The sequence below is a fragment of the Halichoeres trimaculatus genome, unplaced genomic scaffold, assembly GCF_033239565.1.
Source record: "Halichoeres trimaculatus isolate MK-OKI-2021-1 unplaced genomic scaffold, fHalTri1.1 fHalTri1_scaffold_3, whole genome shotgun sequence".
NCBI classification, from domain to species: domain Eukaryota; kingdom Metazoa; phylum Chordata; class Actinopteri; order Labriformes; family Labridae; genus Halichoeres; species Halichoeres trimaculatus.
In genome coordinates this window covers 7984035-7996684 of record NW_027437181.1, presented here as the reverse complement: position 1 = coordinate 7996684, position 12650 = coordinate 7984035, and positions in this window count along the sequence as shown.

Genomic DNA, 12650 nt, shown 5'->3' with positions numbered 1-12650 from the left:
ATACAGCTCTGTGTGAATTACTGGAGCAGAGCTTCAGAAAGTCTTGAATCAAATGTATGAAAAAGTCTCTGCTGTTTCTTTCTGACGTTGAATTAAGCTCATTTGTCCTCAGATGACTGCACATGGGTCCTGGGATGCTGTGAAGTCAGACTGTGTTCCTCTTTTTCTGAGGACAGTCTTCTAGAACACTAGTGGACTATTACATTTGGTATAGACATAAACCAGAACACTTTCAGCACCAAAACCAGATCCCAACAGGTCATCTGCTCTCTGTGGATCATCACTAGGCGCGTGTTCCCACTTTCTTTTATCCTGCTCTTTCCATCCTCTCCTCATCACCTCTGAGTGATATTTTGGAAACTAACACCATCCTTATGTGTCAAGAATGATCCAGAAAGAGATGCAGCATATTAAAAAGGACTGCTGGACTCAGAGTGTTTTAATTAAAAGTTATAAAACTTAAACATAAAAGCTAAAAAGTTGCATAACATCTGTAAGATCAGAAACATGAAATTCTCCTCCATAATCACCGTCAGCTGCTCACGTCCAGCATGTCTGCAGACACAGGAACGTTTGAGTGTTTTGACTGAATCTAACTTTGTTTACTGTTGCTCCGTTTCCTGGAAGAACACTTGAGTTAATCTGTGGATATCGAGGTGAACCTCAGAACAAATCATGTCGACCAGAACCAGATTCACGGGTTGAGTCTCAGCAGGAGGTTTCTCCCCTGAAGGCCTCGTGTGGTGTTCTTAAGTAAACCAAGTGAAATGATCCAGTAAGGAGGCCGTCCGTCTCCAACTTGGTCCTGATTCAGAGCTGTCGGATTATGAATCAGTCCTGGAAGATATCAGGGATCGTTTCAGTCCAGAGTGAGGTAAGAGAAAACGCGGAGCCAGGACTTCTTCTGATCCACAGCGGCTCATCTATCACGGAGATACTTCTGTTTCTCCTTCAAGAGAAGATACACAAATTTACAGATTCATCTGTGATCTGTCTCTGGATATGTTACTGATAAATTTCTGATGATTCTTGATTTTATCCTAAATCGTATTTGCAACTTAATTTGCAGTATATACGCTGAAGCCAGGCATGGCTACGGATCATTTAAAGGCATTCCAGTTTCTTACACAATGAACATCTTCATGCAGTGCAGGCTAATGAAAGTAATCTGCAGATATGAAGCTATTCAGAGCGAGGCTCTACTCGCAACTACTGACTGTGGACTATTTTAACAAGAGAAGACTGTAAAGTCCTGTTTTCACAAAGTGGTCTTGTATGGATCTGTTGAGTTTGGTACGGGTTGGATTGGTAAAGCCTGAGCCTGTTTGCATTTCCACCATAGATTGTATATAGAAAGAACAGTGTGGCTCCACCTTTAATCGTTGTACCGTTTTGAAAGCAAAATACCCACCATCACAGGGGCCATCATTGTGCAGCCACAGTCTGTACAGTAGAGACTATGAAGGACTAAGAGAATCTGAGTGGAGCCGGCTGACAATTTATTTTTTTTTCTTTGGAGAAAATAAGACGTAAAACCCTGTTTTTAAGGTCTAATAACTAATGAAAAACTAACGATTTAGAAAAAACAGCCCAACAATATCTTCATATCACCACAGCATACAGATGTAAGAAACGTTTCTACAAGGTATATTAGATTTTTAAAGTTTGACCACAGCCCATCCAGAATGACTGAGGAGACAGAGTGACCTCACAACAAGCCTAGCAAGATGAGGTCCATTTTTTTTCTACAGTTGGTACGGCTAACTGTGCCCTCCTTGATAGACGGTGTGTAAGCTGGATGATTCTAGTCATGTCAGCTACATAATAGCACCAGGGCATAATGTATCCCACTAATAAATCCAGTGAAGAAGAAAAAACGCAACATTGTTTTGTTTCAACAGCAGTTTCACGTTCATGTTTCCTGACGCCATTTTTCTGACAAAAAGAAAGCTACCTTCACAAGGTCAACTGGAGATTTAGACACGTCAGGGTTATGTGTTGTTCTGTTTTTTGCACAGGAAGTCGGGATTCTTTCGACCATTAAACAGACTGCAGTGTTTCTAGCTTCACCTTATGGGGTCCAATACAATCTGATCCGCTTGATTTATATTGCACATTTTAAAAAACATTAAAGTTTACCAAAGTGCTACACAGTAAAAAAAAATAAAAATAAAATAAAAAAAAAGAATAGATCAATAAAACAAAATGATTAAAATAAAACATCGGAACAAATAAGAGCCATAAAAGACATCAAAGGACAGCGATCACACAACTCTTATGCTGAATTAAAGCTAAAGAATAAAAATGTGTAATAAGACGTGACTTAAAAGTCGGTAGGGTGGGGGATGTTTTTATTTCTAGAGGCAGATCGTTTCGCCACCACCAAAAAGGCTTGATCACCTCAAGTTTTTAATCTGGTTTTTAAGACCACAAGGTGAAGGTGATCAGCAGACCTCAGGGGCCGAGAGTCGAAGGAAACGCAACAAAACGCGTGCTGCACCGAAATGAACTGAAGTGAACTGCTTGGTGGAAACAAGGATTAAGTTAAGTGCTTTCATACATTAAAGTCTGTGATAAGAAATCCACATTAATTCTGTTACTGAGTCAAGCAACAGGTCAAAGTTGTCTCTGTGGTATTTCTTTACAAGGGGCTGACAAAAATATGTAACCATTTGGTTTGTTAAGAAGTTGTATCATCTTTAAAACAGAGGACAGACAAAGAAGAGGAACTGAAGTGTGTGTTGGTGTCCCTGCAGACAGGTCACCTGGTTTACAGGTGTCTCATATCTGTAACCCTGATACAATTAATGCAAATTAATCATGCACAGACAAATCAAACTGAGCTTGAATCCTCTTTAAAGTTCCATTTTCCTCCAGGCTGATCCGTGCAGCAGCAGTCTGCAGCGTCACGTTGCTGAAGCAGCCTGAACCCCCTCCTTCAGTCAGAGTCACGGTGACCTCAGTGTGAAGCTCAAACACTCATCTGCTTTCATGGCAGACAAACATCCCATCACACTGAAGCCTCTCTTTCTCTGTCCCGGCCGACGGCTGATGAATTTCTAAGTGAGAGAGAGGAGTCATGATGAAAACTCAGGTTTGGATTTTCTCACACAGAAAGACTTTTGTTTGAGTTCAGTACGAGGAGTCCTGTTCCTTCACAAAGATAATTACAGTCACTGACAGTGAATTACTCAATTGATGATAGGATTTATGACAAAATGGAGCCAGTTGATACCAGAACTAGAACTGGACAGCAGAGAAGAGGAAAACCTGAATGCTTCTGAGAGTTTGAGTCGTGCGGGAAATTGTTAAATATGGGGGAATTTGATATCAGATCAAATAAGGTGACCAAGTCCTGTTATTTAACAAAGCAAATCCTCAGCTTTACTAAAGCATTGAAGTAGGATTGGTACAATTTGATCCAAATAATCAGGATTATTCTGATGTTTCATATTTGTTGATATTTTCAACTTCTTTTCATACTGACACGCAAAATGACGCACTAGATCATGTGGGTATAGGGATTATAAAGAAATTGAAATATATAGCCGTGGGGTGCAGTTTAGGTTGCGCCCCATGAGGTTTGCCCTTGAGTGGTGTGGGGTTCGAGTTCAGCCTGTGGCCTGTTTCCCACATGTCACTCCCCACTCTTGCCCCCTTTCCTACTCCATCCACTGTCCTCTCCTCTATCATTTAAGGCATAAAAAGCCCAAAAAATAACTTTAAAAAATTGAAATATGTAGCTGTGTTAAGCCTTGTTTATGCTTGACGTGTCCAGGAGTCATTCCTGCAGTCTCGCCCCCTCACATGGTCCTTTTCAAGCAGAAAAATTCCAGGTTATGCATCTCCAAACCGTAACTCCTAGTGTCCGAAGTCCGAAAAATCCTGGCCTTCATGATTCAACCGTAGCCTGTATAATAATGAACGTAGTCTCCCGATGTCACCCATCTGTTTCTGAAACAGATTTTAGAAGCAAATCAGCTATCACGGCCATATTGGAAGCCATGGGGGTTTCAAGTCCAGCTATAGGGCACCCGTCAGTCATATGACCTGAGCTGGGCCAATACACCGCCCCATGCAGCTTGGAAACATACATGTGTATGTAAGTAAGTGTAAAAAATATTAAAGCCACAAGCATTCTCTTCGTTGTTTCTGCTCGTCTCATTTCCATGCATCATGTTCATGTGGAAAGCATAGCACAGCCTGTGGGGGTCTATGTGGATTTTTGCTCCCTCTGTGGACAAACCGAATAGTACATAGTCCCAATCGAAGTGCCTGTAATCTTTAAGATTGTCTGCCAGGATTAGGTTGATCCAAATCAGTTTTTCTCTGAATAATTCGGGCAAAGTTGAGCTGGATTTCCTGATCCTGGCTAGCAGAACGTTTTCTGGGTCAAATTGATTAAGATTAAACCTTTTTAATAACCAGGCTGTGGATGCAGCAGGATGGATTTGTAGACTCTTTGTAAACCTAAATCCAAATTATCACACTTTCATACTTCAGCAACTGAAAACCATTTGATAAATAAATAAAGTAAAAAAAGGGGCATCAAGAATAAATGTATGGAGAGGAGCCGTGGCATTACTAAGACTTTTGTTAGTTTCCCTCTTTGTGGTCTGCAGTGTGAATGTAAACATACTTTAAATTTTATTTGAATATGGACCACAGGAGAGCGTCTTGTTGCCAAGGTATTCCCAATAAAACCAACAAACATTACTGTCCATTAAACCTCCAGGTGCTCTGCAGGAGAGCATACACATGGCACATCAACGCTAGTCCCACTTAATACTTTTACTATAAAACTTTATCGACGACACAGAACATTGGAGGGGCCTGTTTGTTTGTTTACAATGGTGGTGGAGGAGCTCCTGGGTGTTCCTGCAGATCCAGAGGATTTCATGGGGACATCTGGTGCTGACGTTATGAACTCCTGTAAACCAGGCTTCATTAGATCAGAGCAGACCTGTTTCAGGCATTAACGCCATTGCTTACATTCATACTTAAACCATTAAAAACACTTCAAAAACATTTAGCAGGGGTCAGTGTTGAGCAACATGTAGAGACTTCTCTGAGATTTCTGAGACAGTTTATCCTTAATAACCATCATATTCTGGATGTGTTACTAAAAGCCGCCTTGGTCAGAAATGTTATCTCACACCTGTAAGGTTTATTCTAAAAATGAGTGAGTTACCCCCAGTAATTAAACCTATCAAATTGCCAGTTCCCCCATTTTACAAGTCCTCTTTAAATTACCCTAACTTTTGAGCTATTTGGGCTAGCAACAACACCCCCTCAAAAGAGAAAATATAAGCTTTACGGCAATCCAGGGTATCAAGCTGTTCTCGTTACCGTAACTCCTCAACAATATGAGCAAGCAGAAAGATTCAAGTAGTTCTGAAAGGAGAGAAGATGAGCTGTCCGGGCTCAGCTCATTGCAGATTTGTGCTTAACACCCCTGATTACACTATCAAAAGTTGTAATATAATTTTGATAACTTAATTAAATTTCAACTCTTCAATTATCATTTGTGGAAAAAAAGCTTTCAAGCCCCAGCATCATTTTTAAGACAGTCTTTTACAACATTTAATTTTTAATCTGTTAAGTCAGTTATTTTAATATGAGAGTCTATGGGGATTGACTCATTTTTAGAGCCAGCCTCAAGTGGCTATTTGAGGAACTGCAGTTTTTCCTAACCCTGCATTAGCAGTATTTATCAGTCCATTATCTATATTTACAGATTTGATATTAGAAAAAAAAATGTTGAATTTCAAACCATCATATCAGTAGGCCGGATCCTATTGGTGTTTAACCAGCAACCATACATTTGTCTCGTTTATGCAACAAATTAATCAGAGCATAGTTAATTAGGGTGACTCAGTTCCTTGGGTACAGACTTTATTTCCCCTTTTTATGTTTGTTGCCTCTTTTCAGCACACAATGTTTGGGTTTTTTTGGAAGTGCCCCTTCTTGTAAAGGACTTGTGAGAATTCTTTCATATTACAATCTCCTCATCGGCTCACATTTCATCATCATCAGTAATACTTTCTTTGTGCATTATGCTGCTGAAAAGGGTCTACCATGAACCAATTGTGGGCTGGGCTATCTCTCAGTGCCAGTCCACCCCAGTCTGTCTGAAACAGACACATTCCTTAGGTTAAAGGAACAGTGTGCAGTTTTAGCAGCAATTTATTAGAGCAGTCATGATAGAGATGAAACATAATATTCTTAGGTAAGTTTGAATTACTGTAAAAGTTTGTGCATGTTTTTAATTGTTTAAAGTGTACAAAGAAATTTCTTTTTTTTTTTTTTGATGTGGGATTACACTTAACATGCTTCACTGGAGCTTCTTGTCCTCACAGGCCACCGTAGCTTCACCAACATGAAGGATGAGCAAGGGAGCATTTCAATCTTAACACTTACCGCTAGAAAATTCCAAGTATTCCAGTTCCTACAATAAATAATATGAGTGAATTAGCTTTGCTAAGCTTATGATGACAGCTGGCATGGTCACAGCTGTCAAAATGTAACTTTAAGGCCCTCCTCACACGAGGATGGCCCCGTATCGTCTTGGCATCGGCATCAAAACATGTATCGCTGTTTACACATCGTATTGTGCATAGGCTTGTGCATTTACATGACAACGCAAAACTGTCGTTGGGTTGCCCGCCTGGTTCTGCTCCGAGGCGGATTCCACGTCAACAAGTGCTCATGCACACGTAACATGCTGTGTCTCTGCATGAGCACTTCTTGTTGTTGTTGGCGTAGCTGGTGTTGTTCATGCTCTCTGAGAAAATGTTGATATAATAGTCAAAGCAATATTTGTATGCTGAAACAATATCAGAATCAGTCCACCTGCCGCCATCGTTGTTGTGTGTGACAACGTGGGTGGGGGGCGGGGAGTAGGAGGGGTGCTATGAGGTCACCGTCTTTTCCAGACTTATCTGTTTATACCAAGTACGGCATGAAGACGAATACACAGATATCCACCTGCAGACCCGTTTTCAAAAAAGATGCGGAGTCATGAACAAATACGCTTCTCTGTGTGTCAATATCACCGGATCGATAGTTTATTTTACCGGAGTCATAGAAATTCGTACTCGTGTAAAGCCCACCTAAGTCTGATCAGTTAAGTTTCATTGAAAATAAGACCAAGAAAAGTTGACATACAATAAAAAAAAAGGAAAGGGCTCTTAATATGAAATTTCTTTGTAGTTTTGTTTAAAACATGTTTATTCCTGCTGCAAAGTTTGCTAATTTACCATCAGGCTCTATGAGGATTGAGGCACTTTTGGGGTCAGCTACAAGTGGCCGTTTTGGGAACTGCAGGTTTCAGCACCGTTTTAATTTTTTTTCCTTCTTTTTGCAGAAATCTAAGTTTAAAAAAGAACTTCTTGGAGGAATTTAGATCGAGCCATGCAGAAAACTCTGTTTGTAGCAGAACTGATTTACATTCCAAAGGATCGTCTCAGTCTTCTGTTACAACATCGGGAGGTCACCCGTACGCCTGGCGGCCTGGTTACAGTCAACAGTACAGTCAACAATGATCATATGGCAACAGTAACACTGTGTGTTATAATGAGTTACATCACCACAGGTTCCTCAGCGTGAAAAAGAGGCGCGTCTGTTCCTTTAAGAGTTATAAAACAATCCAAGCATCATGTCTCTGAGGTCAAGGTTCAGAGCTGAAACTGTTAACGGTTCATAGTGGATCACCCATCAGACCTGCAGAGACCAAGAGCAGCCAGAGGACACACATCTGCTCACACTTAACACTGTGTGTGTGTGTGTGTGTGTGTGTGTGTGTGTGTGTGTGTGTGTGTGTGTATGTGTGTGTGTGTGTGTGTGTGTGTGTCGACATTATGAATGAAAGCAGCTGAGTGTGACTGGAACATGTGCTTTATGGAAAACAAGCCAAACACATGAAAACAACCCCCATACTACACACACAGATAATCCTGACGGGAATGTGGAAGCTAACAGCATGTGCAGGCCTGCTGAAGAGTTGTGAACTCAGACGACTTCAAGAAAACTGAAGCCAAGTTTAGTGTCTAAAAATAAAAAGATCTGCTCCAAACGTACGGCCAACATGTCAAACACAAACACAGTCGAAGCTTCTCTGCAGCTCAGAGTCCAAAGAGTTCCCGTGTGAGTGTTGATGACTTCTCCTCCAGTCTCACAAATTTACATGCTGTTTATATTTCTGCATAAAAGATGCAGGATTTCTTGAAGTCATCATTTAACATATGTGAGCTCTTACTAAGTGAAAACATTAAACCCCCAATTAAAACTTTCTAACTATATTAACTGTATTTGAAATCAACAGTTTGAAATAAAGGCACACACACTTTTAAGCACACATGCGGCCTGGGATCCAGGTCTGACCCCCTTCTGCTTCAGATCTCTTAGATGTGGTTGTTTTTGGAATTTTTGGTTGTGTTGGCTTCTCAGTTTCCTGTTACTGGAAGTGAGTCTGGGTTTGTCTTGGGGGGGATTTTACTGACTAACCTGCTGAAAGTGAGATAATCACTGCAATGGGGAGGTGTTTATGTTCACCATCCTTCTTACTGACCACCAGCTGCTCTTAAAACAGGATGAGTGGTGTCTTTAGCGATTCCCAGAAAATATACTAACATGCTGCTTGTTTGGATCTAACTTTTCAGGTTACATATATCAGAAATCTAGCTTTTTGATCACTACAATATAAAAAAGAAGGAGCTTGATTTAACTTGAGACCTTTGCAGGAAGTCTCCACCAAGCAGTCCGGTTTAGCTCAGTACAGTTTGGTACAGGTTTGCTCGGTTAAGCCAGGTCCTATTTAAATTCCCACAGCCAACCATACCCCCTCATGGTAGAGGGTGTGTAAGCTGAATGCTGATAGCTGTATCAGTTAAACAAGAGCATGACACCATAGCGGTGCGACACAGTGTACCCCGCTAATAAACCCAACAAAGACAAAAAAAGTAACGCAGTGAACAAAGAGCAACGATGGAAGACATCCAGCATTTTATCTTCTTTGTGATTTCCATGTGGCTCTTTGTTACAAAGCACAATCAAGTTTTGCTTTAGAGAAACTATGCCAAGGAGAAATACAACTGCTGTCGCACAGTAGGTGACAATTCTTTTGACCAATCCACGTCTGCAGTGTTGTAGCGCCACCTTCCAGGGTCAGATAGGTTTAGTCTGGCACCCCTACGGAAGGGTCCCAAAAAGTAGGAGAGCTCGTCTCAGTTATTTGGGGATCTGTCCCAGGATCAGTCAGCGGAAACGATGTAAAATGCGTACTGAGACGAACTGAATGGCTTGTCAAAAGGCAAGGTCAAAAAAGGCAGTCAAGGTTCAATACAGGACAAGACTTTGAAAGAAGGCTGGGACGAAGACAGTGAGGTACAACGAACTGGTAACAAGACAGTGAGAGACATGAGGTTAAATACAAGAGGTAATGAGGGTAATGGGAAACAGGTGGGGAGGAACAATCAGGGAGCAGGTGTGACCAGACAGGGGCAGGGCTAACAGGAACACATCTAAAACAGAGACAAGGGTTAGTGATTTCAAAATAAAAGCATGACATGAATGTGCAAAAAGGAATGAAACTATACAGACATGACACACCCATTCTTTTCAAGACCAATCTTCAGAAAAAGACTGATAACCATAATTTACTTTGTAACTATTTTTAATTGAAATTATGAGACAATCATTGAACTTGTCTTTTACAGTTTGCATCTTTCAGATGGTCTTTACAGGCACACGATCTTCGGACATTACACCCCGTAACTCTGCATTTTCTGTCTGCCTGACTGTTGCTTAACATCTCTGCTGCATTGATCAACATCACCTTAAAACTAGCATCATAACTCCGCCTCAGTTGTCTGTTAATTTGGTCCACTTTGATCACTTGGTCAACGCGTGCCTCTCCATGTCTCAGCGCTCTCTGCTTGCGGTTGTGTAGCTACCCTAGACAAGTACCAGCATGTGTCAATGGTTAGGCCCTGATTATAAGACATCCCCCCCCAAAAAAATTCTCACACTATTTTCAACAACAACAACAACAACAACAACAACAAAAAAACTTCTCTTTTATTCGGGTCAATATAGTACTTTATTTCATTGCAAGCTTTTTTGTCCCTTTTGGCACACTGTAGTTAGCTCAAACTGCCCCCCCTGCTCTCACTACAGAAGTGGTGGGAAATAGCCACAGCGCTGTGCTCTTGGAGGGCACATCTGACCTCAAAATGCTTCAGACAGAGCTGATCATCTGTCTCCACCCTTATTGGTCGACAGATTGGATCTCTTCTTATCGTCCCCAGCGATCAGGTTTGATCCCCTCTCGCTGGGAAACTCTCAGCAGAAAAGAGACCCTTATCTCCTTGTGTGGTCTCTGTGTAGTTTTCAAGCTCATTTTCGTCTTCTTGTGTTGTGAAACTGAAGTAAATGAACCTGAAACTGATTGGTTCTCTGGAGCTCAGCACTTTTAGTCATTAGGCTCTGTTTCTATTTTTAAGACTAACGGCTTACGGTTGATCAGCATTCACAGAAACAGCTTTCATTCATTGTCCAGGAGAGGTTAGTGAAGTTCGAATAAATGACCCCGAAAGTTATGGCATCCTCTTTCACCCTGAGATCACGGAACAGGTCGACTGTAAGGAAGTGAATTCAACATTTTCTCACCACAACAAACGCAGAATGAGATAAGTCCTAAGGGGCTCTAAGGGGTAGTTTGGGAATGTTTCTCATTGTTGTCCCTTAGATTCAGAGGATGACCTTTTTTGGCTTATCATTAAATACACAAGCATGTCCATTCTTGAAGTATCTCTTCATTCATGTTGGGCTGTGAAACCTCAAATATGTTCACTCCTGGTCTGGCTCTGCTTATTATGTCCGTTGATCATCATAGTCAAGCTAAATACAAACTGATTTTCACACGGTCTGTTTTCTCATTGGGTGGTTTTTGGGTAGTTTTCGATCATGACTTCCTGTCCCGCTTGACCAGTCTGTATTTTGCAACCTAGATTAAAAGATATTGTAGCTAGGAAGATATCTAATCTCTAAAACCAGTTTGTTGAGTAGAAGAGCAATGGCAGGAGTAGTCCACTGCTGGTCTACTCAAACCTGTGAGGTTGCATCTGTCAAAAACCAACCGATAGACAATTCATAGACTATGGAAAAATGGGCATAGTCAGTGGTTTCTAAACTTTTGGTTTGGTTGTGAATCTGAAGATGAAAGTAGAAATGTCCTTTTTCCTAACATTAACATGTGTTTTTGTGTATATCTGAGCTCAGAGGTCACTGTGACCTGCTCAGGATGGTCGAGGATTCTTGCCCAGGTTTGTTATTTTCCGGTAATGTGACGCTTTTGTTCTGAACACTTGCACAATGGAATTAAACTGTGCTGTTATGTGTGTTTGGGTCACTTCTTTCTGCCTCATTTAATCACTTCCTCCTCCTCCTCCTCCTTCTCACTCAGCTGAACATTTTGGAACAAGCAGCACATTATGATGAGGATTACCCTCCAAAAGAGTCCAAAATACTGGCCTTCGTACAAACTCCTGATGTGTCAGATGCAGGTCAGGACATTTGCTTCAGACGTTGATGGACTCAGATCAGCCACAAATTCAGCTCAATAACGCTTTTCGTCATAAAATAAAATAAAAAGATATGCTCTCAAAAACAAATGCGCATCTTGACAAGAGTCGAATCTTTACCACAGTGACTGATAGTGCTCATGGGAAACGGAGTCTTTGTCTCTACAGATTCCAGCCACTGGTGGCACAGCAATCACACAAAACAGAAAGTCCTCTGAGAAAATGAGTTATTAGTTGACATGTTTATGGCTTTTGTATAGACTGCCTTTCCGAATGGCCGTGTATGTGGTTTCTGGTGTTTCTGCAGTTGGCCTCAAGTTGACACCTCAGGAACTGCAGTCTTTAACACTTCTGCACTTGTTTTGGCCTTGTCCGTTGATTTATGTACAGTAAAAGCAATATCTTTTAAAAGTAGTCGCTCCCTGTGAAGAGTCAAGTGTCCAAGAGAGGCCTTTAATAGAATAGAAAAGAATAGAAAAGAATAGCATAACATTTCTGAGTTCCTAGAGGAAACGCCCAACTTAAATGCCCCCCAAGGTCAGAATTTCCAACCAGGAAGTCGAAGCATCCACACCACTCCTGAGTTCCCAAGAGGAAATTCTGACTTTAGGGGTAAACAGTAGTTATGTTCCTGTTATATTCTGTTTATTCTCAAATTTCTGACTAGTGTTTGTCACAATAAATCAGCCATATGCAAAGTATAATTCTATGTTCATGTACAAAAATTCTGCTGCTATGGCAAGTTTTTCTGACTTGGCAACTGGGACGCTTTAACTTGGAGATGACGTCATTCCCACTCCAAACTTCCCAATTCCTAGTACAAATGGAACGCACCATTGGCTTTGTTAGCCATGTCTGTGAATAGCATTGTGCTACTGTAGTAACCGTTTCTGGAGCTTCAGGGCCTCCTGCAGGCCCAGTTGAAATGGGCCCCTATTTCCTCTGCCTAAACACTTCATAGCTGAATTTCAAATACCTTGATCTAAGACTGTTGAGGAAGAAGACATGAAGTCCAATCATCCAAGGAGTTCAGTTAGCCTGAATCCAAAAGGTCCAGGTCCTCTAAGC